Source organism: Otolemur garnettii, unplaced genomic scaffold (genome assembly GCF_000181295.1).
Source record: "Otolemur garnettii isolate 467f Iridium unplaced genomic scaffold, OtoGar3 scaffold00005, whole genome shotgun sequence".
In the NCBI taxonomy this organism is placed as follows: Eukaryota; Metazoa; Chordata; class Mammalia; order Primates; family Galagidae; genus Otolemur; species Otolemur garnettii.
Window position 1 is genome coordinate 42,258,191 of NW_003852400.1, and position 20,230 is coordinate 42,278,420.

A 20,230-nucleotide genomic window follows, 5' to 3' on the forward strand; every position below is an offset into this window, starting at 1 on the left:
GGATCTTCAATGAGAATAATAGTGACTTTCTCATCAAAGACCATGGATGCCAGAAGACAAGAAGATAACATTGCAAAGTATTGAAAGAAGAAAAAAGTAGCACATTGTCAACCAAGAATTTTATATTCTGCAAATTATCTCTCAAAAAATAGAGGAGGAACTAAGATATTCCCAGAAAAGGTGAGAGAGGTAATTACTGGCAGAACTGCTGTACAAAAAATCTAAAAGTGTTTTTGTAAAAGATTTTTTTCTAACTATTTCTAACTTTATGCTGTCTAAGAGACATTCACTTTAGATTCAAAGACACAAATAGGTTAAAAGTGAAAGAATGGTAACAGATAAATGATGAAAATGGTAACCAAAAGAAAGCTGGAATGACTTTATTATTGTCAGACAGAATTGACTCTAAGATAAAAATTGTTACTAGAGAAAAAGAAGGTCAATCCATTAATCAGATATAGCAATTTATAAATGTATATGTATCTAACAACAGAGCCTTAAAGTACATGAAGTAAAAACTGACACACTTGAAAAGAGAAATAGTTTAACAATAACAATTGAAGACTGTGAGACCCTGTTTTCAATAATGGATAAAACAACTAGAAATATTGGTAAAAAATAAAACACTTGAACAACACTATAAAGCAACTGGACCTAACAGATGTCTGTACCACATGCTATTCAACAATAGCACACTACATATTCCCAAGTACACATGAAAAATTCTTTTGAATAGATCATATTTTATGCCATAAAATAGTCCCAATAATTTTAAAATAATTAAAATTATACAAAGTCTATTCTCCAACTATAATACAATGAAATTTTGAAATCAATAACAGAAAAGAATTTAGGAATCTCACAAATGTGTGGAAATTAAACGCTCTTATATAACCAATTGGCCAAAGAAGATATCACAAGAGCAGTTATAAAATTATTTGATATGAATGAAAATGGAAGTATAACATATCAAGATTTATGAAATTCAACAAAAACAGTGCTCAGAAGGAAATTTATACTTTAACCTTTACATTAAAAAATAATAAAAATCTTGAATCAATAACCTAACTTCCACCATAAAAAACTTATTACTAGAACAAGAAGAGCAAAGCAACCAGAAGGAAGGGAATAATAGTGATTAGAGCATTAAAGCAGGGATGAATAAGAGAATAGAGGAGAAAATCAATAAATCCAAAGTAAATTCTTCGAGAAGATTATCAAAATCAGCAAACCTTTAGCTAGATTGACCAAGAAAAAAAGAGAGAAAATATACATTACTAAAATCAGGAATAAAAGAGAGAACATTACTAAACTAAAAAGAATTAAAAGAGAACAGTATAAGCAACTGTTTGCCAACATATTAGTTGATAACTGAGATAAAAAGGACAAATTCCTATAAGGCACAAACTATTAAAACTGACTAAAGAAGATATAGAAAGTCTATATAGACCTATGATCAGTAAAGAGATTGAGTTATTGATCTTCCCACAAGTTAAAGTTCTGGACCAAATGACTTCACTAGTGAATTCTACCTCACATTTAAAAAAGAATTAATAGGCTCGACACCCGTAGCTCAGTGATTATGGAGCCAGCCACATGTACCAGGGCTGGCAGGTTTGAGCACAGCCAGGCCTGCTAAACATCAATGACAACTACAATTAAAAAAAAAAAAATAGCCAGGCGTTTTGGCAGGCTCCTGTAGTCCCAGCTACTTGGGAGGCTGAGGCAAGAGAAACTCTTAAGCTTAAGTCGCACTCTACTGAGGGCGACATAGTGAGACTCTGTCTCAAAAAAAAAAAAAAAAGAATTAACATCAATCCTTTCTAAAATTTTCTCAAAAAATGGAAAAGAAGGGAATTTTTCCTGATTCACTGTATGAGCACAGTATTACCTGTTGGGGTCGGGGGGGGGGGGGGGGTTCCTCAGTTCCCTAAACCCAGTTGACTGAAAGTTCATCCAAGGCGCAATGGTAATTGAATGCAAAAGTAAGTGGAGACTGAAAAAAAAACTGGAGTGGCACAGTGTGGATAGGAAGCAAAAGTAACATACACAAGTTTCAAGGTAACAAAGAGATTTTATTTAAAAAGAAAGTTTAGAGCACTTCCAAAGAGAGTTGGAAGTGGGTCCCACTCATGGAGGAGAAGAGAGAGAGAGAGAGAGAGAGAGAGACACACACACACACACACACACACACAGAGGTTTGCAGGGCTTACAAATATATTCTCTGTTTGAAGTTGGTTGCAAATTCATTGGCCTTTCTGCACCTCCAGGTGGTATTGCCCTTTTCTAGTGGTTATTGGTTACCTAGGTTACTACATATCTACATTCTTATGGGCCTTTGGGACTTGTTGGTTCAGTAGGCCAGGTTTTCCTCCCACCTCTCTTGAAATCCCTTTCTCAATGTCCCTTCTCATTACCTTAATACCCAAAGGAAAAAAGACATCACAAAAAAGAAAACTACCAATCAACATTACTGATTGATACAGATGCAAAAATCCTCAACAAAACACTAGCAAGCTGAATCTTGCAATATATAAAAATATATACACCATAATCAAGTAGAATTTATCCCAGGGAAACCACATATAAAAATCCATCAATGTAATACACCATATTAATAAAAAGAAAAAAAGAAAAAACACACGACAATCTCAATAGGTACAGAAAAATAATCAAAAATACCCTTTTATGATTTTGTAAAAACACTCAACAAAAAGGGCACCTATGTAGAACCCACAGCTAATATTTATACTCATTGGTAAAAGACTGAATAGTTTTCCCCTATGATGAGAAAGAAAATGAGGATGTTTGCTCTTAATACTTCTGTTCAACATCATATGAGATGTTCTGGCCAGCATAATTAGGCAGGAAAAAGAAATAAAATGCATCTAGATTACAATGGAAGAATGAAACAACCTCTGTTTGAAGATGACATGGTTTTATAGATTTGAAAAACCGTGCAGAATTCACAAAAAATGATTAGAGCCAACAACCGAGTTCATTGTTGTTTACAATCAACAACACACAACTCAAAAGGAGCAACAACACACAACTCAAAAAGGAAATTAAGAAAATATTCCATTTACAATAGTATCAAAAAGAATAAAATACTTACAAAAAAATGTAACCAAGGAAGAGCAAGACTTGCGTATACTAAAAATTATGAAACATTGCAGAAAGAAATTAAAGGCCTAAATAAATAAAGATATCTTGTGTCCATGGATTAAAAGACTTAGTATAGTTAAAATGACAATACTATCCAAATTGATCTATAAATTCAATGCAATCCCTATCAAAATTTCTGCATTCCCAAAAGAGGTTTTCTTATACAACAGAAGAAAACTATTAATGTCAGTTTATATAGGGGCAGGACAGTTGTCCTCTCCCTTCTGAGAGAGGAGAAAATAAAACCATGTGACCTAGTCATTTACAGTGTTTTAAATGTAAATAAATTCTTTCAGGAAGAGACAGGGGAAAGTCCCTACCCTGGAATGTAAATATTTGGCTCCTGAAGACATAAGTTTTATTAGCCTATGAATGAGAGCAGATGGCTTCATGTCTCACACCCTTGTAATCTAAGCTTCTCCTCTAACCCAGGTTTTAGTTTCCTCTACTTGGAAAGCCCTAACTGTGTGTAAAGATGGAAAATATATTCCATGTAATCTCACTGTATGACTGACCTGGTTTCACAGGGTTTTTTATTGGAGGGGGAGCAGAGTCTCACTTTGTCACCCTGGGTATAGTGTCATTGAGAGAGGATATCCAGGAAGGGTGAGGTCTAGGAGAACAGGTCTTCTCAAGGAGACCACAAGGATACACCTGCAGGGTCCTGTCCATGGTGACTCAGCTCTTAGGAGTTTGTAGACTTAACTTCCTAGGACCTGGAACTTTCCACTTCTGTGAAATCCTGTAGTTCTGTGGGGGCTGGAACACCATTTCCTGCTTGATTCAAACTGACCAGTGAGAAAGGTACCTGTGGGTTGGAACTTTTTGACTGGAGATAAAAAGGGAAAGACCAAGTCAGTCGGGGAGCATGGCCATTTGGAATTCTTCTATGCCATTTGCTCCGCAGGCTGAAATAAAAGCCTTTTCCTCCTAAATACAGTTTTTGGGTGATCTTTCTCTCCATTGGGCCTAGTCTTCCTGCAACACCACGACATCATAGCTCACAGTAACCTCAAACTCTTGGGCTCAAATGATTCTCTTGTCTCAGCCTCTCAAGTAGCTGGGACCACAGGTGCCTGCCACAACGCCTGGCTACTTTTAGAGATGAGGTCTCACTCTGGCTCAGGTTGGTCATGAACCTGTGAGCTCAGGCAATACACCGACCTCAGCCTCCCAGGTGCTAGGATTACAGGCATGAGCCACCGTGCCCAGCCTGGGTTTCACAGTTCTGATACAGCCTTGGCTGACTGGGTCAGGATAAACAATCACTGAGTGAACTCACACCTTGACTTATCCTGGACAGTCTCAGTTTATACCTGTTACAGTTAATTTATGCTTATTACTCATTTTTAGTGCTTTCTTTCACTCTTCAGAGTGTCCCAATGTGATGATTAGTCATACCACCAACTGACACAATATTGTAATGGATAAAGAAATGAAGGAGGGAAGGGGATGGAGCCTGGGCCCTGGCTGCATGATTGTCAGCTAGAGTGAATCACGCTTTCATAGATTCCAAAGTTCTATTTATACAGCCAATATGTTGAACTTGATCCTATGCTTTTATAGCAATTAGTAAAACAAGCCCTTTATGAGGTTAAAGGGCCATTTGGGTGATCTGTGCCATTTTGTATTGATTAAGTTCTTTTTCCTGCTAGGGGAACTATAGAATAAGGTAGATAAGCTTCAGCCAAAGAGTATAGCAAAGAAAATCACATGAATACGGCAAAGAAATGAATCAGCATTGACTCACAGAGGAAAAAGTGCCCTTGGTCCACTTGAAGTATGAGAAATAGTAGAAAAAGAAGAATATGGTTTCAGAAGTGTTTGGCATCTGGCAAAGCCCAAAAGTCAATGACTGCTGACTCAGACTTGTATTTTTCCTCAGGAAACAGTTTGATATTAATGATGTGTCTGAGATGACCTTAGATTCTTTGTATATCTGAGCTAAGCTCTGGGGCTGTTGAATCTGAAGGGGAACAAATATTTTGTTGTTCAGCTGTGGGATGGTGAGGCACTGAAGAGCTTACCCGGAGGCTTTCTTATCCTTCTGTCCTTCACAGATTTATGAAAGGCTTATCGGTGGTGGCAGCATCTCTGTGAAGCTCTCATTAATCCTATTTGCCTCTTGATTTCTCAAGGAGTTGACCCAGACTTTAACTGTAGATTTGTCACAGTTAGTTGGTTATGTGGAGTGTCTACTTTATCTTACAGGGCAGGAGCGGGATCAACACAGTTGCTAAAATGAAATGAAAGTAGTAAAACCATTTTTGTTTCTTTGCTTTATGGGGGTGAGTGGAAACCTCCCCCCAAAAGTTCACTGAAAGATCAATTCACAATTAAGGCAGATTAATAAAAGTAAGAGGTTTATTTACTATGGGCATGGGGAGGATCACAGAGTAATTACTCAATATCCCAATGGGATCCAGATACTTTTATTCCTTCCTTTTAGAGGGGAGAAATATAGGCAATTCTGTTTATGGGCAATAAACAAATGGATGTGGAAAAACAAATTGACTTGAAAATTAACCTGAGAGACAAGTATTAAGTTTAAAATGATTTGGGTCAGTTTTTGTTGTATTCTTGATCATCTTTCCTGAGATAGCAGAGAGGAGAAAAGAACTCAACTTTTCTTTATGATGGATCAGTCTGGTTTATGCAGATAAAGAGAAACCCTTTTCTAAATGCCTATTGATCTCCAAGGGCCTTTAATTCAAACTACTCTTTATAGTAAGGAGTAGTATTTTGGGGTAAAATTTCAAGAGCTCCTTCAGTTTCCAGATAGTCGGAATCATCCATCTAGGCTTTTGATTTAGAAATACCGATCCCACCACCAGCCATTGGAGGATGGTGGCTTAAATGTGAGAACAAAGAGAGAGATTGAGAAGAGTCATGAAGAAAAGGAATGCCCAGCTGTGAACTCCCCATTCCTTGACATTAGACCTTTCTTTAGACATCCTTTGTGCGATAATAGGACAATGAATAACTCTGAGTCCTAATTGTGGATTCTCCACCCCTAGCTTCTTTGTATTTTATTCAGCCACACATCTGCCCTAAGTCTACAGGTGTCAGGTGTCTACAGGTGCTTCAACAGAGAGCATCTAACTTTTGAACATCAAGAAGATGGATATTGCATCATGAATGTGCTGCATGGGGATGAGCTGCTCAGTCAGGATTACTGTGCTGGACTGTTGACAGAGCTAAAAATAAACTTATCTCTATTGGTTGTTATAACTAGCAGCCCCCCTGACCAATACACCCTGTGTGGCGTCTTCATTCTGCAGATAGATTTTTCTGTGTGGTCAATGCAAATGGTTGCCATTAGCTTCAGGCTGACCTGGTTCCCACAGAGACAGAGAGAATGAGAGCACTTTTCTCTATCCACATGTCAATTCCAAAGCAGCTGTAACCAGCCCCATGAACAAAGTTCAATGACCCCTCTGCCTTAATGAATTACTTGGCCTTTTGAGTTGTTTCTCAGAAATGGTGGAGTTTTTTCAAGATAAAGGAGCAGAGCCCTGAAGGCAGACTTCCTGATGCCCAAATTCACCATTCCTCACAACCTGCCCCCACATACCTAGCCCCTTTTTAGTTACACCATGATCTACCCCAAGGCACATGGCCCTTCCTAGTGTTAAGTGGGGAGATGGGCAGAATTTCTCAAATCCACCTCCCTGAGAATTAGGGAGACAGAATTTCTAAAGATAGTTTATTGGGTATAGGATTAGGCAATCAGGGCTACTAGTTAACTGGTTTCTGGGTGGGACCATCAGCCCTTTGATGTGGGCTGCAAAGCCTGCTCCTTCAGAGTGGCGGGGCCTCACTCTAGTTCTTGCCTTGCACCCCTGCATCAGTTTCTAAGGGTGGGCTCACTTGGCAATCTTCTTTGTCTCAATAATTATATCTTTGTGCAACAAACTACTGGACTTAGGTTGTCGTCCAGTTGTGGTATCGACAACACACCTCTAAATATTATTGTCCTACGGGCCTATTCCTGTACCAATTAAAGTGGCTAAAGTGATGAAAGGTGTGACACAGTGCTTATGAGCACACACATGCAGGGGTGTCAACAATATCCTTCAAGGGCACGAGTTTGTGGAGGAGCAGCGACCACAAGCAGCTTTGGTCTCGTTTTCCTTTCCAACCACAAGCGTTCTCCTCTGGAGAGGTTCAGGCTCTTTGAAATTGTTGTCTCCCCAGAGTTATCAAACATAGACTCTACGGCTTACATCAGACTATGAATCAGTAAGTCACAACCTTATCTGAGATTTATTTTTGTCATTTTAAAAAAATCATAAGTGCCCTTCGAAAGAGATTTAGTAAAGAATAAATTGATTTTGTACTCATGAAAATACTATTCAAATACTTATTATTCTTTCTGGTCAGAGAATCTAAAATAGCCTGTGTCTGATACAAGCATGATCTTGATGTTGAAAAGGTTAAAACAACAACTGCAGCAAAATGCAGCAGCCAGAGGGAAGCTGATCTCTGTGAAATGCAGCTTCAGCGTTAGCCAATGATTATAACTTAGGATGTGGACATCTAAAGACTGGAGCCACCAGACAATGTGCTCGGTTGGTGGTCAGAACATCACTACAGACAGTGAGAACTTAATGAATACTTTCTGCTTCTGTGGAGACTGAGGGTGACAGTGCATATGGTGATGATCACTGAAGGTCATTTCACATATGAAGGTTGGTATGTGAATGGACTGCTGAGGAATCCAAGGATTTAGCCATTTTTCTAATGATGCTCTTGGGAGGTCTTCTCATGTCTAGATTCACTGATGAGTGGGCAATTATTTTCCACTAATGTTGCTCTGCTCTTTGGCTTTCCAACTTGCTGCTTGACTGCTGAGCCAATCACAGATATTTGCATTGGAATCTTGCTGGTTGGCTGAACCTGGAAGCTGACAGCTGTGTTTGGAATGCCACAGGCAATTAACCATACATCTCTCTTTCAATGAACTAGTTTTCCAGGGACTCAATGGTGGGCTGTCTTATGAAATAATCTTGTGGGTTTGGACAGAGGACAATGGGCCACATTTCATGATTCAAGACACACGGCCACCTTGAATGTACAATCAAATTTCCAGGCAAATACCCAGAAGAGTCTTAAGGGAAAGGCAGGTGAAATAGGATAGTCACTACATCATCAAGCAATACTAACTCATAGTCTGTTAGACATTTCTGGTGGCAGCTAAAGCATTTAGAGAAAGTATTTTGGGCTTTTGATGCTGCCAGGGTACAATTTAGTAAGTTGTTAATATTTTCTAAGAAATGAACTAATATTCCCCCTGACAATTCAGATCTGGGGATTAGTTTGACTCCTGATTTATTGTAAATTAACTTTTGTTTCCCTAAGAGATACAACAGGAGTCTACAATAAGAGTAAAATAATTATCTCTGATTTGGCCACCACAAGCAAAACCACTACATCTTTAGCAATCAGTGCCTATTGCCACAGACTAAAAAATAATCCTCTATTTTTTCCAAGGGCATCTAGGATCTGACACGTGCTCAGTAGTAGTTAATGTTGTCTTGTCCTACTACCTTTATCAGCCGTCACTGGGGCTCTGAGAGATGAGGCTGCTTGGTGTTCTGGTCATATACTATTGGCATAGGAGTCAGAAGATGAGTTCATCCCCCAGCTCAGTTGTGTGACCCTGTGTGAACCACCTGACTCTCAGCCTTTCTGTGCCCAAGCTTGGTTCACTGTCCCCTCCTTTTCTCTTGCCCTTGGCAGTACCATAGCTATAGTTATTTGTCTGCATAGCTTCATTAATACAACATTTATTCACAAATATTTACTAACTGCCTGCTCTGTGCCAGGGACTATTCTGAATGCTTGCTGAAACACACACACACACACACACACGCACGCTCCTGTCCTCCCAGAGCATCTAGTGGAAGTGGATGATACACAATTAAACAAAATACATAGAATGTCAGATGGGACTGACGACTGAAGGGAAAAACAAAGCAGGTGAAAGAGGGCCAGTAAGGAGTGGGGTCACTGTCATTTTAAAGAGAAGTTGGAGAAGGCCTTAGGTTTGAGCCCTGAAGCAAGGAAGGGAGTGAACCACGAGGAGCAGGGAAGGGAGAGTGCTCCAGGTGGAAGACCCAGGGCGGGCCTGGTGCCCACCATGAATGCTGAGCTGGCAGAACACAGCCCACGCCATACCACATTGCTGTTCTCTCCCGGCTCTTGCTGCGTGCTTCCCGCATGGGCAGCTTAGCAGACTCATAGAGACAGGACCCGTTGCAGTGGAAGGACCACTGTCTCTGGATTCACATACACCCAGGCTTGACTCTCAGCACAATCAATTCCTTCTAGGTCATTGAATATGTTGCTTAATTCCCTCTGAGCAGGTTTCCTCAAGTTTGAAAACAATAAATATAGAGCAGCTTGTGCAGAGTTGACATCTGGTAAATGTGACAAATATTGGATGACACTTTCCCCTCTTTCCTGTCTACCTTTCATAATGTCACTCGATTCATTTTCCTAAAACATAGGTCTTGTAGTGTTCAGTTATCTGCATGGTAATTTGCCATTAAAAATGCCTCAGGAAAGGAAGGTGATACATACATGTGATAATAAACTCCAAGGCCCCTTTTAAGTCTTTGACCTCCTGAAGCCTTTTCACCAGTAGAAATCATCTTCTCTTCCTTTAAAGACAAGAAAATGGAAGAAAATTTTTTTTGCTCTTCTTTTTTCTCTATAAATAATTCAGCAAATTTGAAAGTCTTTATTAGGTGCCTGATAAGTCCCTGGGCTGGGCAACAGGAGGTAACAAAGACATAATATTTGTCTCCTGCTTCCAAGGGTCTTACAATTGAATGAAGAGACTAGATTCATTTAGGAAACAGTATAACTGGAAGAGAAAATCTAAGAAATGAAATGATCATTTGGAAAAATAAAAAGAAAGTCTCTGGGAGCCAGGAAACTCACACTGAAGATTGAGGTAGGTGGAAGGTGGGAAAGAGACATTCCAATTTGGATCAGTGATGCTCTATTCTGTTGTCTTCAACTCTCTGTTACAGTCTATTTTCCTATTGACTGTCTCATGTGGCAAATTCTGCACTAACACTGAGGAAGGGTTAGCTCCATTAAAAACTCAATTGAACTAAAAATTCATTTTAGAAACTGTGTGAACCCCCCTCTGCAACACTTGAGAATTTTAACCCTCCTTGTCATTTTCTACTACTTTTTGCTGCAAGTAGGGCAGACAAAGCCTGATGAATAAGCTGAGTCACATATCAGCTTTTCTTTTCTCTGGGAGTTCCAAACCCCCAAGCAAAGCAAAAATTTCCCTATGGAACCCAAACAGCTTAGGTTTCCAGTTTTAAGTCAAAAGATCCCTATTATGCAATTTGTTCCCACTATTTTTCTTGTTTCACATTGGAATGTTGATCTTAAGCAACTGTCACTTCTACAAAAATACACAAGGCATCTTTTAACATAATATTCTTTTTTATTTCATTTGGCTAGGTAAAGGCATCTTCGTTGAAAGAATTTAGAACTTGTCAACTGAATCTTGGTTAATCCCACTTGAGTCTAAAAAGACTAGATTAATGTTTCCCTTCCTTTTCTTAGCAGAGAGATCTAAATTCAGTTTTATTTCATAGAGTTTCTGGACAAAGCCTGGGTCCAAACACGGCACTTTAAAGGAGCAGAAAGTTCTTTTCTTAAAACCTAATGGCGCCCTCAAGTGCCACATTCCTAAATCTCACTGCAGCCCTTTCAGAAGCTTTTGATCTTAAAAGCTGGAAAATTTTTTTTTTTAATAATCAAAGTTATATATTTGGTTTACTATTTTTAAAGACGTCTTTGAAAATTCTCCTTTATCAGCTTTTGATTCCTGGACCACTTGAGATGTTTCTTGCCACCTGTTGCAAGAATGATGCACAGTGATGCTATAGGCTAGGCAGGGCTGTCCATGCTTTTTTTTTTTTTCTCTGCTGCACAGTGGAAGAATTAGAGTTCTCTTGGACCGAATATTAAATACACAAACACTAATGACAGGTGATTAGCAAAAGAAAAAAAAAGGTGTGTGTATACTTTTTGTGATAATCAAAAGTTTTTTGCTTTTGGATAAACAAAAACAGTCCTCACAAAATCAGCAATCAGCCCGCAGGCTGCAGGTTGGACATCCTTGGTAGAGTACGGTTAATGGATGATTTCTCAGAATATTCTCTTGGGAAGGACGGGTTCACTCTTAGAATCAGTGATTCTTGCTGAGTTGATGTTTGACCAAGGGAAGAGACTTGAGAAAACAGGTAAAGAAACACTTTGAAGCTAAGCATGGTCTGGCCTTCTTCCTCTACCCAAGCAGTTTCAAGAAGATATAGTGACTTATACTTCACAAGGTAGCAATAGTGCTGCATCACTTGGTTTCCTCTGCAGGGTCACTGATAGAGTTACCAGTGAGATGAATGAAGCACTTTCATCATTGTCTCTCAAGGCTGACTTTGAACACAAGATCTTGGAAGTATTCTAAGTAGATGGATTCCAAGTTTCCCCCCAGCAAATCATTCATCGGACCTCTTTACATTTCCCAGTGCAGTAAGAGTGATGTGGTCCACGTGAGAGATTGGACAGCCAAGGGCTGTGGCAGATAATCCAGTGTCTATTGGATGGGTGTTTTATTAGTCACCTGACCCAAAGAATCAGTACATGCGGACACAATCTGGGTCTGGGAGAACAAATTGCTTCATACCAAGTCACTCAGGGAGGAACTTGGAATGGTCTCATGCTTATAGTTTCCCATTAATTTTTTCATTTCATACCGAACCCACAGAAAGGCCAAGGCAATAGTCTAAGAGCTCAAAAAACTGCAGCAATAAGAAAGAAAAGCATTAATGGACTGTCTCTTCATTACTTTAATAATGGAGCATCAATGTCAATGGGGCACATGAAGATCTTTGCACCGGTGAGGAGGTGCACTGGTTAGCAGACACCAGAAGGATTTTGTTGCTGTTGCTAAACTCAAAGCCATTCCCAGGAGAGTAACAAAGATACCACTCTGCTGGCTATGGCTATCCGGTGGCCACATTGACTGGGTAGATGAAAAGAGCCAAGAAAGATAAAACACAAATTCAAGTGTGTTTAGTCAGCATTGGAAGAGAAAGAGTTCCTTGATTCTCATGCTACCATTTTGGTGAAGGGGACTAGGCACCTTTCCCACTCTCTTCTGTTCTCTTGTCACATAAAGTTGGTTCTATAAAGTTGAAATAGATTGGAATATTGGAGGGGTTTCATCATGAAGGGTGAAGGCTTATGCTCCATTCTGTGTGTAGAGGGAGGGACAGCCCCTATAAAGAACAGAACATCCCTGCTAGCTTTTGCATGAGAGCTGAATAGACCGTGGGGATGGATCAAGAGCTGGAGAGTCATTGGGATGTAGGCTTATGATTCATACTGACCTATGACCCCTGTGTAGTCATAGCAACCAGACTCATTAGGATTAGGCTTATGATTAATACTGACCTATGACCCCTGTGTAGTCATAGCAATCAGACTCATTAGGATTAGACTTATGATTCATACTGCTAGAGGGACCCCTGTATCACAGCAACCAGGATCTCAGAGGCCCAGACTCAAATTCCTGTGGTACAGATGCAGTTTCAGATATACTGCAGGGTTTCTCAACTTCAGCAGTATTGGTATTTAGGGCTAGACAATCTTTGTGGGGAGGGGCTGTCCTGAGCCTTGTAGAATGTTTAGCTGTATATTTGGCCTCTGATCCCTAGATGTCGGTAAGACCCAATCCCCTAGTGATAACAATGAAAAATATCTCTAGGCATTGCCAAATGTCCGATGAGAGACAATATTACTCGAATAACAACCACATGTGCATTGAATGTTGGGTGTAGGCATTAGTCAGTTCATTCATCTAAGGTTCAAATGTTCTTTTTCCAAAAGTTTTGTTTAGCTCAGGGTCAGACAACTGCATTTAAAAAGACAAAAGTTGCTCTGACCAAGTCATTTCCCAATTACACCCCAGATTCAAGGTTCCCAGTCTAGGTGGCTTTGATCAAGTTCATCTGATATGATATAGGTATATATCTCACCTTCCCTCTCTGCACCCTGTTTGCCCTCTTTTTTCAGAGCCCTTTTCTCCAAATCCTTGGAGGTGTGGGTAGCCTTCATCTTCCTTCCAGTATAAAGCAAGCTACCAGAAGGTGAAGCATTTTGTACACTATTTTATATTAAAGTGTGTTTGTCATCAGGACTACTGCAGTGTATCATTGTGCTGATGGATATGAACATTAAAATGAGAAAATGGCCTGAAAGAGGGTGTTGTTTAAGCCTAGTAAGTGAATCTCTAACAGCAGAATTCCAGACACTATATAATCTGTAAAATGGTGGTGTTAATAGTATTTAGGTCATAAAGTTATTGTGTGTATTAAATGAGTAAAGCACTTAAAACAGTCCCTGGAAAAAAATAAATACTTTTTAAAAAAAATTTATTGTTGGGGATTCATTGAGGGTACAAGAAACCAGGTAAAAGTAAATAGTTTTAAAATGCTAGTTGTCTTTTAAAAAATTATTGCTATTATTATTTTTTCTTATCTATCTAAAATCATGATTGGGAAGAGCAAATAAGCAATAGCTTATAGCCTGGACCAGCTTCCCATAAAGCTACCCTTGTCTTTAACCTCTAACCTCCATGCCATGCTCAGATACTTGAAACGAAAGCACCAGAAGCAGAGCTCAGTGCTCAAATCTTCCCCTTTGAATTTACCTTCAAAGATTCTACCCTGAGTCCGAAAGTCATTGAATAAATGAATGAATGAATGAAGTATAGGCAAAATGAAAATATCTGTGAATCATCTACACTACGGGAGGTGCCATGGGGCTATCTAGATTATTTAGACATAATTTTATAATTAATAAAGATGCAGGCACTTCAATCAACAGGATACCCAGCAGAGTATGAGAGGACTGTCCGTGTATAGGTGTATGGGAGTGACCAAGAGGGAGAGGTGACTTTCTTCCCCACATAGCAGTTGGGTGGGAGGGTGCATGGTGATTGGAAGGGAGAAGGGAATTCTGAGCCTTTCTTCTGGGCTCTTGGGTTTTACTGGATTACCAGGAAGCAGCTGCCCCTCAGTTATCATTGGAGAGGCAGTGCAGTGTTGGTGTCAGTTTCACATGTGCCATCTGTAGAATCTGAAACCTCAAATGCATATGGAGACCACAGCATTTTCTCAGCCTTCCAGTCATGCTGTCTGCATTCGTGTTCTCGATGATTTCTGAGAAATACTCCATAGTGAGCAAATGAACTAAATCGCAAGTTTTGCTGATCCAGAGAAATAGGAGCCTTCTTGGAAGTACACAGCTGTTGTGTAATTTTTTTAGTCCCTTCAAATTCAAGCAGAGTGTGTGTGTGTGTGTGTGCTTGTGTGCACATGAACACATGTGTGTGTGTACAGGAGTATGGGAGACAGAGAAAGAGAGAGATTGCCAATGGCTTTGCATTGGAAGGAAGCTGAGAGCTACCTACACGTGAGAAACATTGGGGCTTATTCCTATTTTAACTTCAGACAGTTAACAACAAAACAGCAAAAACAACAGAAAAACCCCCCACAATTTATACACCCTGTGATTTATGTGTCCAGATTAACTCTAATCATCCTAGGACTAATTAATAATCTTTGACATTCATGAGGTTATTAATTAGCTATACAGAATTCCTAAGCAGAAATCTAAACCCCCACAGCTAATTTCTTGGCACTTATTGAAATAAAATCTATGAAGCTATGTTAATTAGAGGAAGGGATGTCAGAATATTTTATTTGTTTATATTTTTAAGTGGTGAAATTACTGGTGTGAGGGAAAGGGGACCTGGGAGTGTTAGAGGGGATTTGTGTTCGTTCCTGAAAATTACATGCATGTGTAAATGAGGCTTAAGAATCTGGTAAGTCCAGGACTTTGGCAGCTGCTTTGCAGGTCTAAAATCCACTGGGCTCTCTTCCAGTGGCTTCACAGAGCATTCTGTCAAGAATCCTGACTTGACTGCAGAGATGGGTGTTCACTCATTGTGAAATGTACATTTCACGCATAGGTGGCACGGGCGGGGTTTGACCTCTTCTACTACACACAGGCTGGGGGACTGAATTCTGACTGTACATGCAGTTTGTCCCTTTTTTGTTCTGCACCTGATGGTGAGATTATGGTGAATGGAATGTCTAGTTTCACCCACTTAGAACCATCGGCTTTCAATATTTACCAAACAAGAGCATGATGTTTGCTGAATGGCCAAATGGACTTAGGCTAGTTTGCAGCAGCATAAGAAGCTCTTTGATGGTAACTCAGGATGGGGAGCTGGCTAGAACATTTTGTTCAAAAGTCTCATAGAGAATACAGGCTTTCTGAGGGGGAGGGACAATGGACTCCCCCATGTTCTACGAAGCACTTCTCTGACACAGTGAGTCTGGGCAGGAGGATCTCCTGACTCCTGGGAGAGGTGTAGGGAGGAACTGCAGGCAGCAGTCTCTCTGGACAGAGACCAGCAGAAGCCTTGCTTCCTCTCCCCGCCCCCATTCATGAGAACGCCACCCTCACTACCTAATCCTGAACACACCTCTTCCTAATACCAACCATTACATTGGCAAGAGGAGACCAGCAGAAGCCTTGCTTCCTCCCCCTGTCCCTACTCATGAGAGCTCACTACCTAATTACCTCCCTAACACGCCACTTCCCTAATGCCAACCATCACATTGGCAAGAGGAGACACAAACAAAACCATAACCAGGGCTTTGGAAACACAAGTAAGGCTGAAATCAGGGGGAACTTTAGGACAAGGGGGCATTTGGGAGTCATTTCTACATAATACTTTTTTTTTTTGAGACAGAGTCTCACTTTGTCACCCTTGGTAGAATGCCATGGTGTCACAGCTCACAGCAACCTCCAACTCCTAGGCTTAGGCAATTCTCTTGCCTCAGCCTCCCGAGTAGCTGGGACTACAGGCGCCCACCACAATGCCTGGCTATTTTTTGTTGCAGTTTGGCTGGGGCCGGGTTTGAACCTGCCACCCTCAGTATATGGGGCTGGTGCCCTACCCATTGAGCCACAGGCACTGCCTGTGTGGAGACACCACCACACACAGAGTACACTCAGAGGATGAGGAGCCAGAGGAACCCAAGCAGGGTATTGCTGAAATGGGAATTAACCAGGAGCCTGTGTTTTATGCAAGTCAGGAAAGGAAAGGATTTCAAGGAGGGAGCAGCCAGTTTGAAGGAAGGATGAGAGCAGAGCACACTGCATGGGATGTGGTAACTGGAGATAGTGACAAGATTAGATGTTGGGATCAAGGAAGAGGAGGCCAGGCTGGGCTTGGTCGAAAGAGTCTGGGAGGTGGGGAAGTGGAGAGAGTGAAAGGAATGACTCTTTCCCAAAGAGAATTCCTTTCTGTGGGTTGTGAGAAAGGAGGTGTGTGGAGCTGTGGAAACAGGACGGATTTCGGGGTTGGAACACTTGAGTCCCAGAGTTGGTACACACCAGTTGGCCTTGAGCAGATGCTGTTTTAATGTCTTCATCCGCAAAATATTTTGACAATATTGCCTGCTCCACTGATCCACGGGGATTTGGGTCGTGGTTTTTCAACATTAATATTTTTTATGCCCTTGATTTTAGAGAACTGAGGGTACCTTACAAGTCAAATAGATTTTTTCTAAGGGGAAAAGGGGGCAAGATTCTTACTCATATTGTAAAAAATCAAGATGCAATTATTTCCACCATTTGATCATAAGGGTTTATCCAAATTACATAAAAACAGACATTGCATCCATACTCTTAGTACCCACTCATTCATTCTTTCATTTGACAAATAGTATTAAAAACCTGCTGTGGCCCAAGCAATGTTACAGGCAAGCAGTGGCCATGCCAAGTTCCTGTGACGTGGGGTTCACATTGCAGCAGGAAGGCAAACCATAAATAAGAACATATGTATATCGGGTGGTGAAAAATGCCATGGAGAAAAAAAATTGGTTAAGCAGAAATGGGAGTTATTTTCTATAGGGGATGATGGAAGGCATCACCAGTTAATGTGTTTAAACAGAGACCTGAAGGCAGCAAGGGCAAGTCATGAGAACATGACCTTCCTCAACCTTATTGGGTCACATCCCAATAAGCTCATCGTAAATTGAAAATACCATGTCGAAAGTGCATTTTCAATTTACAATATTCCCAATTTCTGATGGGTTTATTCAAGCACAACCCTGAGGTAAGTCACGGAGCATACTGAATGCGTATCACTTTTGCATGATTGTAATGGGAAAATTATAAGTTGAACCATCATTAAATCAGAACTGCCCATAATACAAGCATCTCAGGCAGAGGAAACCACTGTGTAAAGATCCTGAGGATGGAACGCAGTTAGGGGTTTGTCTATTGACTTTTCCTTTTTGCTCCACTGCAGACATGATTCCTCAGAGCTTCAGGTTTGATGAGCTGCTATACAGAGAGAACTAAAGTCCCGTGAGATGATAGGTTGCTAATATTTGACTGGGAAACCTATGTAATTGCCACTCCTTCCATGTGGCCCTTTGAGGTTTGCTAATTAAGGATTACTGTATCTCCCAGCCTCAAGTAATCCTAGTTCCCCCTTTCCTGGCCACTGCAATGTCCTTCTGCCCCCCTCATGTATATTACAAAATTTCTGCACCCCTGTTGATGTGCAAGGCCGTTCTTGAGTGGAGAAGGGGAGTGTCTAGGTTGTATCAATATACAAAGAAAGGCTGCAATTCTCAGGTGTTAAGGGTCTAGGGTGCCACTTGCTAGACACTCAGTCATTTCCTTCCCTCCTTCCTGGATTGCAGTCCCCATGGTAACATCTGAGGCTGTGGTCTTCTTTTCCACAGAGGAGTACAGGAGAGGGAGCGGGTAGAAGTTCAGAGGTGGGTGTGGGTCACGCAGGGCCTTATGGACCAACGTGAGGAATTGGCTTTTCCTTTTAGAGAAGCCTCAAAGCACAAGCTTTCCTGAGGTTCTTACCTGTGTATAAAAGCAGCACCATGGGTAGATGTCATTGTCCCTGTGCTGCCCAGTCACCAGAACTTTCAAATTTCACACATTTCTAGCCTGCCACTTTATCTTCCTAGAAAAGCCCCAGCCTTGTGTCAATATATGCGTTGCCTCCTCTGGGTCTGATGCAGGCATCTGCACTGCAGGAGAGAATGACCAAACACCAAGCCCGTTCCTGCTTCCTGCCTCGCACATACACACACACATGCACACACATGTCTCTCTATAATTTATTGTTCCAGCAGGTACACTGTTGAGAGTCAACTGGTGCCATGAATAATTACAAAAGAACAATAAGCACACACTAGGACTGTCTTGGACACCCCAGGAGTAATGGTCAACCTATTTATAAACAACTTTACATAACAGAGCGGAAGGGAGGGAAGATTAGATCAGGAATAATCCCCAAACTTCCAGGCTTATGTTATGCCCACTGATGGTTTGCAGATATCTTTGCATCCCTTTTCATATAGAAAATTACAGATATCAAACTCAGCTTCCTGCACTCTGACCTATAAGCTTACCATAAGCCTAAATTCATCCTGCCCACCTTTCTCATTCAGGACTAAGCTCCACTTGAATCTAGACCCCATTCCCTCTGCCTCTTAAAGCCACCCCATCTCTCTCCTGTCATCTTTAATACCTCCCTCTCTATTTTTCCCATCCTACAAGCATGCTGTAATCTTAAAAGCCCCCTTCCTAATCAATGGTCCCCTCACCTTATCATCTAACTTCATTCCTACTCTTCTAATCTGAACCCTTTGGATTGCATAATGAATGTCTCCTCCTCTCTCTTTGCATTCCATCCAATCAGGGCGGTATCATTTCCTGTTTCCTGCTGAGCTAGTCAAGCTGCTGTCATCAAAGTTAGCTCTGTATTCTAAGAGGCCAAAACCACTGGATGATTTTTTGTCTTTATCTTACTTACTTCTATTTCTGATGTTAGCACTTTCCATAGTGTATCTTGCCTCCTCAATGGCATGTCCCAGAATTCCCAAAAGCCTTCCATGCAAAGCAGTGCCAGTGATCTCAATGGGCATCAAACTCTTGGGTCTTTCAGCTTTGAACTTGGACAGTAGCTCGGAGATACCAAACCTGACATCCTCCCAGATGCCTTCCCACTCTGTATTGTCTGTGCACGTGGAAGAATTGTCACCTCCAAACACAGGTCCCATAGTTACCCCTTTTAATTTCTCAATGTCACAGTGCCCAACATGCCCAGCTGTCCCCAGGCCTACTCTGAACTACAGACACTGTTTCTCAGTGAGAAGTAGTGTGTGGAGACAGTGGTCCACATGGGCTACTCATATGAGTGTGTCCTAAGAACCATGAAGAAAGGAAAGGACAGATTCTTGACTGTCTTTGCACACGGACAGCTTGTGAAAGGGGCTTTGACCCTCTTTTAGTGGAAGAGGCTCTGTAAATGCACCAGTGTTCAGAAGATAAGATGATGGAGTTTCTTCAGTTAATGAACAAATTTAAGGAAATGGGCTTTTACCTGAAAGACATTAAGGAGGTTTTGCTATTACACAACAATGACCAAGACAATGCTTTGGAAGACCTCATGTCTCTGACAGGAGGCAGCTGAGACCAGGTCCTGCGGAGGCCCTGCTGCAGAAACACCGCCCCCAGGAGGCCCTGCAGAGCCCACCTGTGGGGGAGAAGAAGGGCACACTTCTGGATGTTCTTTTGGGGTTTAGAAGGTCAGGTGTGGAGACTGTGCTTGCCAGTCTCTGAGCCTAGGCCCTGAGCTGGGGAGCAAGTGGGGAAGATTGGGGCATTTGAATGCCCCCAGAACAGTCCTGGCTCCTTCCACATTAAATGTATTTGTAATTTGAGGGGTGTCCTTCCCACTTCAACCCTCCAGAGAGACCGTCCTGGTCTTTCTGGGGTCTTTGTGTGCTCAGCTGAAATCTGGCCAAGAGTTGTCAGGGAGCAGGGGTGGGAGGACGAGACTCAGTGCTGCTTTGGAGCTGCATGCTTTCCTCTCACATCCTACAAGGTGGACTCAACCCCAATCCAAGTTGAGTGCAAGGAA

General features: G+C 41.2%; 1 pseudogene; it reads left to right on the top strand.

Annotated features, from left to right (window-relative positions):
- The first annotated feature begins 1,966 nt into the window (after positions 1-1,966).
- LOC100946985 lies at positions 1,967-19,780 on the top strand (annotated as a pseudogene).
- The last annotated feature ends 450 nt before the right edge of the window (positions 19,781-20,230 follow it).